Consider the following 11,846-nt stretch of genomic DNA (forward strand, 5'->3'; position numbering starts at 1 on the left):
GAGACTTTGCATCAGCATTCCAATGAAAACAGCTTCAGAAAAGTCATCGCGTCTGAAATAAATGCTTTGGGCATGAAGGGTCTTCGAATTTTGAGAACATTTTGGAAAAAAATTGCAAAAATAATTTTGATATCAGATTTGGAAAAAAAACTGATCTTGAACGTATAGGTGAAAAACCTTTCACTTGAAGATAGCAGTGAGAAGATATCATGGGGATCCTTTGTGATTCTGGCTGCCTTCTTGAGGCAACTGATAAAAGAGTAAGAAGTCATTGACTTCTGTGTATGAAGCAGATGAGAGGCTATTTGTTTTAGTTTGAGCAAAAATAAATCTTTTTATTCCCCTCATCGTTCAAAGTAAATACTTCAAAGGAAGTATTTGGATATCAAAGCTGTTTTCTCAACCACTTACTGCTCTGACAAATGTTCCGGGGATGTGTCCTTTTTATCATTGAGCAATCGTGAAGAAAATTTCAGAATTTTTGAATGTTTTTTTTCCTCTTTATCCTCGGGTAACATGCGACAGTCACAGACAATTTTACAGGACTTTGGTATGCATGTCAGACTGGTGCACTCTTGTATTTATGATTCAGACCAGATTCTGGACTTGATGTCAGAACGATTCCATTTTTACACTGGAAAAATCTTGGAATTTCAGCCCTATTATTAATTCTGCTCTTCTCAGAACTTAGCTAAAACATTCAGTCTTTCCTGAGACTTTGCAAATCCAAATGTTTGTCCACTCAACAGAATTAATTCACTTCAAGCTTCGTTAAAATAGACTTGCAAGTTATAATCAAGTCAAGTCGCCTTTATTTGTTGCTCATACCATAAACCTTGCAATGCACAGTGAAAATGAGGTAGTGTTTCTCCGGTCTGCAGAGCTGGTTATTTACATGGATACATGAATTAATGCAAGGACCATGTTAGCTTAATCCTGAAAATGATACAAGGTCCAGTGCAAACTCAATCTCCAAATTCATGGAGGATACCAACATTGTTGGCCAAATAGTTGGAAATGACACAGGATGCAGATTGAGGATCTGGTTGAGTGGTTGATCTCAAGGTCATCAAGACCAAGGAGCTTATTGTTGATTTTAGGAAGGAGTGGCCAAGGGGCCAGAGACCTGTTTGCACTGATCAGATTTATCAAACTTCTACAGATACAATGTGAAAAGTGCACTGACTGGCTGCATCACAACCAGTCTGCTTTGCCAAATCAAATGCCCAGGAATATAGAAGGATGCAAAAGGTAATAAACAAAGCCAGGTCCATCACAGGCTCTGACTTCCAACTCACTGCAGACATCTATGTGAGGTGCTGTCTCACGATTATTATAAAGGACTCCAATCATCTTGGTCACAACCTCTTCTCACTGCCACCTTCAAGCAGAAGGTACAGAAGCCGAAAGACCAGCATCTCTAGGTTCAAGAACGGTTTCTTTCCATCAGCGATCAGGGTCTTGAACTTCCCCTTGGTACACAAATCATGAACTGCTCCAACAGCAGAAAAGGACTGTTTGCACTATTGCAAGTCACCTTTTGGCATGAGGAATGCTGTGAATACTTATAGTCTCTGTATTTAATTCAATTAGTTGTTCTATTATAGGTTTTCTTTACAAGTAGCTGTTTGGATGCAGTAAGTATTTTGCTCATTATGCAAATTTGTATAAAAATAAACTGATCATAATCAATCAATATGATTTCTTACACCAGTTCACTCTTATACTACTGAAACATTAATTTATGGAATAAGTTGCATTCATATGGTGCCTTTTACAACTTCATAAGGACTCAAAGCTCTTTACAAGCAGCAGATTACTGACAAATAATACTCATAATAAAGTTGTGTTAAAGAATCAGTGCAGTCAATATGTGCACAGCAGTGTGGCAGAAACCGCAATTAAATTCATGACCAAGGAAATGATTTTGTAACTCAGCTGCTGGTTGTTTAAGGAATGTATGGAAATACAACTGATATCACATAATCTTTATGAATTTGTAATATTTGCATCACAAGGAGTCATTTTATCTCAGATCTGAGCTTATGGTTAGTGTGTCATTCTACATGATGGAATTATGTGCTCCCCATATGTAATTCTGTGAAATTACACTTTACATTACTTGTGGGTGGCATGGTTGGCTGAGTGCTTAGCGCAATGCCTTTACAAAGCAGCGACTGGGACCGGGGTTCAAATCCCACGCTGTCTTTAAGGAGTTTATACATTCTCCCTATGTCTGTGTGGGTTTTCCCTGGGAGGGGGGGGGGGGGGATGTACCAGGGGCATAGGTCAATTCAGTAAATTTGGCAGCACAGACTCATTGGGCAAAATGGCCTGTTTCCATGTGTTACGTCTAAATTTAAAAAAAATTAAAAAACATTAGGCATGTCAGATTTGTACCTTTTGTAATAAATTTTTATGTATATGGGGTCAGTCATGTGCTTCTGAATATATTCCTGAAATCACTTAAGGAACTGCCAACCCTAACGCAGGAAATCTAGAAGCCCCTGGTGACTAGTTATTTTCTACATTCTTCTCAAAAGAGTCTTAATACTATTCTCAGCTCTGCAGGGACAGTCAAGCCCATTAGATTCAGTTTCAGTCTTGCAGCCCAACAATCTAGGCATTTAAACCAGGGCACATGATAACACAGCTGATCGATGACACAGGGACACGTTCATTAATTCAAGGCTTCTGAGACAAAGCACAGAAGGGGGGAATAGAAGGGAAATCAATGTTGCTTCAAGCCTCTCTCTCTCTCAGTTGAGTTCAGTGATAGTTCTTTACAACCCAGTTTCATTTATCAAAAATGTTGTCAAAGGAAAGTGAGTATTGGAAACAATGAAAACACCAACTACATATGACATCCAGACAAAGTCACAAGGAAAACAGAGTTGATTATTCCAAAAGGCATTCAATTTTAAAATAATTGTTAAAAGCCAAAGTACCTTACATGTTTCAGGGGCATTCTTTTCCCTATCAACACTGAATGAATGATTGTAATTTGAAAAGATATTGCTTAGGTAAATGGATCCTGAAATATATGCCTTGTAAGTGTGTTTTTAATATCATTAAAGATGTTTGCTCTGTGTTAGGGTATAACTTAGTTTTAGAAATGTTCCAAATTATTTTAACTTAATCATTTTACCAAGGCCCAATGAATGCCATGGCTTGAACTATGTGCTGTTGACTCAGGGACATGCCTTTGTAATCAAAGTAAGTACCTTGATGACAGAATGTTTATTAAATATTTTTTAAATTGCAGTGTAATATATAGTTCCACATGAATGTTGATAATACACAGCTAGACTTCACCACTGCCAATCTTGACCCTTCCATTTCACTGCAGTTTTAGTATTGAGCACTGGACACTGAAGCAGAATTCACTTTTTATTATGAAACTATACATAATGGGTTGAGCATGTCTGCCATTCCTCCATGTAAGGGCCATTAGTTTGAGATACCTGTATGAAGGCAGTAGCTTGGATATTATTGGCAGCTCCACAAGTACTCCGAAATGTGCAACCTGTACCTGGGACAGGAACAAGGATCCCATTCATTTTAATGTAGAGGAAAGGCAGAGAGGGAAAGGGCAGTATCTTAGGAATGAATTAGTTAGGTATTTTCCATTGGCTTATGTCATACAAATTTAATATTTTTAAAGATTTGTAATCATTTAACTGGACACTTAATATTTAAATGTCAGGGACTTAAAGAAACATTCAAAGGCACTGAAGAAAATTAAAAAATGAATACATATCTGGAAATCTCAAACAAGAGTTCTACAAAGAGTCATGGACCAAAAATGTAAATGGTTTCTCCTTCAGCAGATACTGCCTGGCCTATGGAGTGTTTGCAACACTTTCTGTTTTGACTCAATCCTTGGTAGTTTAAACAGGCAGCAGAAGCTGCCTGATGGCATTTATTTCAGTTTTGTTTTCCTGGCACGGCTCGTTCAGACCCCTTCATTCCCCACATGAAGTTACATTGAAACGTGCAGAGTCTTGGTGTCTCAATAGGCCTTGACATTCAGAAATGGGATGGATTAAGACAGCAATTTGATCTTACTGGATCCAGAAGAGATCAATCTCAAATGTTCCCAGAATTCAACAGTGAGTGGAATATGGCAGCACGTTTTAACTCAATAATTCCTTCCACCATCCTTCTTTACTAATTTTAAAAGCATTGAGTCCAAGTTCATCATGCATTTGTTATTCAGAAATATCCTGATTATATCCAACTCATAGAAATAGATTTGTAAGCATCATTAATTTACTATGAAACACATCAATAATAACATTATCAAATCATAATAAGCTAATAAACCTGAGCAGATAATACGTACTAGGGGCAATAATCTAATGACACCCCTATCAATATGAAAGGCCATACATTATCCATAATTAAATAGTAATGTTTAACTTAAATTTTAAGAGATAAATGTTTTTCTTAGTAAAGAAAGTGGTGAAACACAAGAGTCTGCAGACACTGTGGTTCTAGTAAAAAGTACAGAAATGCTGGAGGAACTCAGCAGGTCTCACAGCGTCCATAGCAGGAAAAGATATATAACCAAAGTTTTGGGCCTGAACCATTCTTCAAGGCATCAGAAGAAAGCCCGAAGAGAAAGGATGAAGGGGTAGGGGGAGGGAGCATAGGCCAACAGAGAAAAGGTGATAATTGGACATGGATAGAAGACAGAAGAGGAAAAGTTAGAATTGATTGGGGGGGGGGGGGGGCTGGTTCTATGAACAGAGCTGGAAGAAATTATCTAGGAGGATAGGGGAAAAGAGAGAGAGAGAGAGAGCTAGAATGAAGAACAAAATAGAATCGGGAAAGGGGAGAGATGGAGGGGGGCTCATGGAGAAAGTGGGATGAGTCAAAGGAGAAGTTATTGAGGGCGATTACAACTTCTGCCAGCCAGAGGAGGGTGGTGTGGAGGTGGACAGTTTGGGTCTGTTGTCGAGGAAGAAATGAAGAGCTTTGAGGCCTTCAAGTATGGAGGATTGAGGTGTATCGTGATCGGATGTCCATGGCAAAGATGAGATGGTCAAGTTCAGGGAACTGGCAGTTGTTGAAGTGATGGAGGACATGTGAAGTATCGCGGATGTAGATGGGAAAGACTGGACCAGGGAACAAAATGGAGTCAAGGTAAGCTGACATCAGCTTGATGTGGCAGGAGCATGCAGAATCAATGGTTCTACTGGGGCACTTGGGTTTATGGATTTTGGGTAGGAGGTTGAACTGGGCAGGATTGGAAAACAATGAGGTTGAAGTCCAGATATCCAGAAGTGATGAGTTCGGAGATAATAACTGAAATAATGGTTTGATGAGTTTTGATGGGGTCCTGTTGAAGGGGTCAGTAAGAGGAAATGCCATCAGGGTTCAGCCAGGTAGATGTCAGTGCACCAGGAGCAGAGTTCGGCATCTTGGTGTGTGCAAAACTCTTTGAGGTGTGAGTGAAGGTTGGCGGGGGGGGGGGGGGGGGGGGGTGGGGCGGGGGAGAAACGAAGATGAGCCCCAAAGTGAAGAATACATCTCAGAAAGCCATTTCTATTTTTAGAGCACTGGGGCCTCACTAACAGAGTCAGTACATGGAAAATAAATAATTTGGTGCGTAAGTCTTTATTAGTGCCGACTCTTCCATTCCATGCACCAACAACCAAAAAAGGCATTTCAGTGATTAGCCAACATGGACTTGAATTATATTGGTCCATATCACTCATGAAATTATTTTGCTTGCTACATTATGCTTTTTGTTAAAACCCTGCAAACTTCTTGTGATCCATTTCAATTCCTGAACTCATTGGTAAGGAATAGGTTTGGATTTTGACTCGCTTAGCACAGAGGAAAGGATTTTCCCTGATATCAGGTGGTCACTGTCAAGGGCATCTGATGTAGTCAAGCAAATGAAAAGTCCCGATAGGGTTTCTAAAGATTTATGGGCTGCCACCCTTGATATGGCAGAGCAACTGTTGGAGTTGGCAATGGAACAATCAAAAATCCTTTTTTTCCTCCCTTCCCAATAAGTGAGCGTGCAATTGCATCTGCAATATAACGTCGGCACTATGACGGAACATCTATAATATCCTCAGTTCAATGTTAAGCTCCTTTCGAAAAAAAATTGATTGCAGAAAATAGGCATATTTCATAAACCACAAACTGCCATGCATGTGTGTAATCATGTGTAACCTTGTACCAATTGCATTTATAAAAAAAATGGGAAAAAGGGAACAATTTGAACTGTTGAGATTCATTTCTTCAAGGCATAAATTCTCAATTTAACTTTTTCTCATTTTCTTTTCTGTCTGTTTTTGTTTTACTCGATTTCACTGTTTTCAATTTGATTCAGGTTCCCTTCATTTCCTTCCTTGTCTGCAATTTGCTTTGTTTCTTTGTTCGTCACTGGGTCTAACTGATTAAGGAAACAGATTATAACATTGCTGACACTACATCTACATTTAAATAAAATGCTAAGCCCACAGCCCTAATCACTTCCTACTTCTTTAATTTTTCTTATTTTTTTCCAAATATTCATTTCATTCCTTTGCCTCAATTGCCATTTTTGGTAAAGTGATCCATTTTCTAACATTGCTTTCTGTTCATGCGTTTCTTCTCATTACCACCCCCCCCCCCCCAACCTGCACAAATAATTTCTGAATAAATTAAGTTGTAGCGTGTACAATTCGAACAACCTCGTACATGTTTCCATTCATTCCGTGAGAATTAATTCATATTCTAACGATTTTGTTTATGCCTCCACTGATATTAAATAGATCGAGCCAATTTCTGCTGAGAGCATCGAGAGAAGCACTTTTATATTTTCTTTATATTCAATTATTTCCAATCCCATGGGAAAAGCTGCCACGTATGACCTGCCAGTGATAAATTAATCTAGCCATTACTAATTTAAATAAATTATGTTAATATACTACCTGAACAACTTGAAATTAACCACATGACCTTTGCAAGAGTTGTTTCTGTGGTAAAAATCTTCCTGAAAAAACATTACACTGAAATTCAAAGGGAAATTGCATAAAGACAATTGAATGGAATGTAACAAAAGGAAATCGATAACCATTGTTGACAGCAGAAAACGTTTTCCCACCTCTTGCCAGTGTTCTAGATAAGACAATAGATGTTTGAGGCTCTCACAACATCTATGAGGTATCTGGACAAGCACATGAAGCACCAACATGCTGCTGGGAAATGGGATTAGTATAGATAAGTACTTGATGGTGAGCATTGTGGGGTGAATGGCATGCTTGGGTGCTGCATACTCCGATGATGCCATGGTTGATGACATTGTTTGAGCTTCACTTCAAAATACACTGGCAGACATCCGAATTCTTAATTTATAAATTTACATTTTAAAAATTTATATAATTTTTTTTAAAATTAGACATACAGCACTGCAACAGGCCAATTTGACTCTACGAGTCTGTGCCACCCAATTTACACCCCCTTAACCTACACTCCACTACGTTTTTGAATGGTGGGAGAAAACCGGAGAAAAACCCATGCAGTACAAACTCCTTACAGACAGTGCGGGATTCGAACCCAAGGCTGGTCCCGATCACTGTCGCTATCTGATCGCTACGCTGCCCTAAATCAGCAACAAAGATTAATATTCCTCCTGTCCAACCCATTTTCCAATCTCATCCACATTATTGTTGTGCATTGGGTGCAATATTCTCACTTTAATACATTCCTGTTCAATTTTTGTTGAAAATTTGACCAAACAGGCTGAGACAGGCAAGGATGCACAATATAGGTGAAGCATCAACTACCCCGACTTTACGAAGCAAAACTCAAAATACAAACTAAATTTGTTCCATAAAGAGAATGGAACTAAAAGTTGAATTGATGTGATTCAAGTAGGATTAATTCCATACATATATCTGCCAGTCACGAGACATGTCAAAATTAATTGCAAGGAAAGAATCTGCTCACTATTACCAAACACTTTGCAGTACCTTGCTAAGTGCAACTTGGTGACTGTACTTCTTGCATTGCATCAGTGGATACACATCATTAGTATTGCATTATATGTGAAATATTATGAGCTTGTGAATTTGCTTCGGAGCTGCAAGTCTGTTTTTTTTTATCAAATATTTAAACTACAGATTCCTTGTTCTAACATATTTGCTTTCCATATATCAGAATAGAAAATCCACCACTATATACACTGATCAGACCTTTATTAACTGGGAATCCAAACTTATCTGTTTCACATCAAATGCAGCAGCAATCAAAACAGTTTATTCAAATGATTTCAATTACAATTACATTACTATCTAAATAAATGATTAGTGGCAGATCCCAGATGACAGATTCCTCCTCTGGGTTCAATAGAGTATGAAATGCACTGAAGTGGGAGAGCACTCCAGTGAGTTTATGGATGGCACAGGATGGAAAGGAATGAATCTCTTTATCAAAGCTAACATCTGAGGAACAGAACAGATCCCATCTGTCACATAACACGCACAGTCTCTCCAGGCCAAAAATTGTCACCAAAGTTTAAGAGTAGGATCGGAAGTGGGGAGGCATGTTACAGGCAGTTACAGCTGAGACATGGCATTCACCCAATTCAGAGCACCTTTCCACATCTACCCACAATCTCTATCACAGCATCTGTTTCACAGACATTCAACATAATAACAATTTGTATTTAGCTCTCAGTCTTACAGTTTATTAATTTTGTAGTATTGATCTGTGGGATTAATCATTTTAATTCTGTTGAAGACCTAGAATACAGTTTGTGGATACCATTGAGATAAAATAGCACTTTCTGTAATCATTTCTGAAAGATATGATTGTATATACAAGATTGGTTTGCAGATGAAGAGATCATGCAATAAGATAGATCTCTATAAGGCATGAGAAGGAATCAGAGAGCGGTCAATAACAAGATAAAGACACTAAGAGATCAAATGAAAAGACTTACAATTTTAAATTTAAATTTTAAATTAAATTTAGACATACAGCATGGTAACAGGCTCTTTCGACTGATGAGTCCAAGCCACCCAATTACACCCAATTTATTCAGAATTCAGCAAAGGGGAACCAAAAAATTGTTAAGAGAAGAAAAGCAAATACACAAAAATAAATTGTGAAACAGGGATCTATGAAAATGCTCATGTGAGTCCTTTGGTGTCTGAGACAAAAGAAATTATAGTGGCAAATTAGGAAAAGGTAGAAGAAATAACAAATTATTTTGTATCTGTCTTCACATAAGAAGAAACAGAAACCCTCCTGGAAACATTAAAGGAGAACACATACAGAGCAAACAAGGACCTGAAAGAAAATGGCATTAGTGGAAAAATACTGAATCGGAGAGTTAAAAGCTGATAAATCCCAGGACTTCTTATTATGTGTAATAGTGTTTGAAGGAAATAGTTATGGAAATACTGGAGTTTTTTTTTCAAAACTGGCCGATTCCGGATCAGTCCCAACGAATTGGAAGTTAGCAAATGTTAACCACGCTATTTTGAAAACAGGGAAATACTGTATCATCTGTGAGATAATGGTAGAATTTATAATATGAAGAAAGTGGTAACAGGTCTCATTGGACAGCAACAGTCAGATTGGTCAGAATTGGCATTGAATTATGAATGGATTTATGAAATAGTATTTTACAAATCTGTGGTTATTTTTTTAGACTAGAAGCAGTTCAATCAAAAATGGGAATCACTCAATGTGGTGTATTTGTACTCCCAGCAAAATGCTGCTGAAGTGACAGATATGGGATTATTAAACAAGCAGAACATTCAGACTTAGTGATAATATATACTGCTATAGGCTGAGGATTATTAGTGAGTCTAATACAAAGAGACTTTTGAGCCAGGAGGCGCTGTCTGGTGGGGTGTCACAGTGATTTGTGTTGAAGCTTCAGTTGCATCTATATCAATGATTTTGAGAGAAGATAAAGCGTAATATTGTCAAGTTTGCTGATCATACAATTCTTAGCACAAGTATGGATTGTGAGGAGGATGGAGGGAGGAAATGAAGGAGTACAGAGGTGGAAAATTGAAGAGGAATATCAAGTGGAAAAATATACTAATGAAAATGGGAATGCTATAAAGCAGAGACAGTCTTGAGATGGATGGGGTTGGTGGGAGTGGGGTATTTTTTTTAAATCCTGGGAGAGATTGTGTAAGCAGGGCCTATAAACTCAAGTTTGGAATTATTGAGTATATAAAATTCTCATGGGGCTTGTCAAGGTGTTGCAGGAATGATGTTTCCCCTTCCTGCAATGGTGGAGGCTGGTACAATAGGGACATTTAAAAGACTCTTGGACAGGTACATGAATGAAAGAAAAATAGAGTGTTATGGGTGTGAGGTAGGGAAGGTTTAGATTGTTAAATAGGTTTATATAAGTTGGAAGAGCATCGTGGGCCAAACGGCCTGTTCTGTACTATGTTAATGAAAACCCAAAAATTGCTTTCAGAAACCTTTATATCCACAAGCAGCACTATTTTAGTCTTTGCTAAGACAAACACTTTATTTTTTTATGATCATCAACATTTTATGCAACTGTAAAATTCATTGAACACTCTCAGCCTTATTGAATGATGCAACTGAAGTTTTACAAGCTTACCAAAAATAGTTCTTGTTATAGAGTATATCAACTAACATGCTCTCATTGAAAATATCCATGGTTGCAAAATTCTTTTTTATAGATAGGATATTTAATTTTTTTCTTTATAAGGATATGGATATATCCCCAAAATATTTCAAATTTTATGAAACTCAATGGACATTAAACAGATGGTGTATGACAGGTGGAGAGGTTGTATTTGTGGATGTTGCGGTGAGGAGTCAACAGGGCACATCCTCCACTCATGACTTCACATGAGGCGCATGCCTTCCTTCTGACTGCGTGCATTGTGTTTTGTTATGTAGAAGGAATGGAGTGAATTTTGGTGCAATGGATTTATTGGACAGGGATTATTGTCAGATTGAGGAAGCAGGTGGAATGGCGTAATTCGCATTCAGTGTACACGTTCTGCAAGGTGGGGCTGAATTGAGTGAGGCTGCATTGCAGCTGCAATACAGGGCTGCAATGGTCAGGGAGAAGGTATTTGACATGAGGGGTGAGGCTGGTAGTTGGGAATTATGATTGGCATGTGCATGTGACAGATCAGGTGAAGGGAACAAGCAAGAAAAGGCTGGGCCATCTTGCCACAAGAGACATGCAGGGTTTGTGAGAGAGAGGCGGGAAAGGAAATCACTTAAAGCAGCATGGTTTGAATATCGCACTGTCTGCAAGGAGTTTGCATGTTCTCCCCATGTCTGCATGAGTCTCCTCCAGGCACTCCAGTTTCCTCCCACCCTTCAAACAAAAGTCTGAAGGATGTCAGTTAATTGGTATATTTGGGCAACTCAGCCTTGTGGGCCAGAAGGGTCTGTTATTGCATTATATGTCTTACTTAAATTAAATTTTTAAAATTAAAGGGTATTTATGCTAGTTGGAACCCCAAATTAGCTTGGTGCTCACCTTTAAATCACACTGTAGCCGGTTACATAATTGCTGAGAGAATTCAATTCAACATGAGCTGCCATGAATACCTGAAAATTTGAGGGTGTATCCTATTATCCATCGTTGGATGCCTCTGCGTATTTCTGGGTTCCTCTGTGTGCTGCTACGTAGTACATGAGCAAAACATAAACTGAAAATGATCGACTTGCCATTCTCATCACTTAGTCCTTGATTTGCAATGACATTTTACTTTACAAAGAAATCTGATCACATACAGTATCTGTCAAAAAACATGCACAAGGTGGTCTTTACTTCCTGATTTTCTAGTTGTGAATTCACATCAAAACGACTGGCTACTTACTCCTTC

At 38.3% G+C, this 11,846-nt stretch overlaps 1 protein-coding gene and 1 long non-coding RNA gene across 26 annotated transcripts in view; both read right to left on the reverse strand.

Moving 5' to 3' along the window:
- Window positions 1-11,846, reverse strand: part of ptprt (protein tyrosine phosphatase receptor type T) — a 1,055,968-nt gene that overhangs the window by 411,136 nt on the left and 632,986 nt on the right. The gene's annotated exons all lie outside the window — the stretch shown is intronic.
- LOC138735729 (uncharacterized) lies at window positions 5,604-11,812 on the reverse strand. Its single transcript, XR_011339917.1, has 2 exons — window positions 11,569-11,812; window positions 5,604-6,412 (listed from the first exon to the last, which is right to left on the reverse strand). It is a non-coding gene; the product is annotated as an uncharacterized lncRNA (long non-coding RNA).

This window comes from Narcine bancroftii, chromosome 6, assembly GCF_036971445.1.
Source record: "Narcine bancroftii isolate sNarBan1 chromosome 6, sNarBan1.hap1, whole genome shotgun sequence".
NCBI lineage: Eukaryota > Metazoa > Chordata > Chondrichthyes > Torpediniformes > Narcinidae > Narcine > Narcine bancroftii.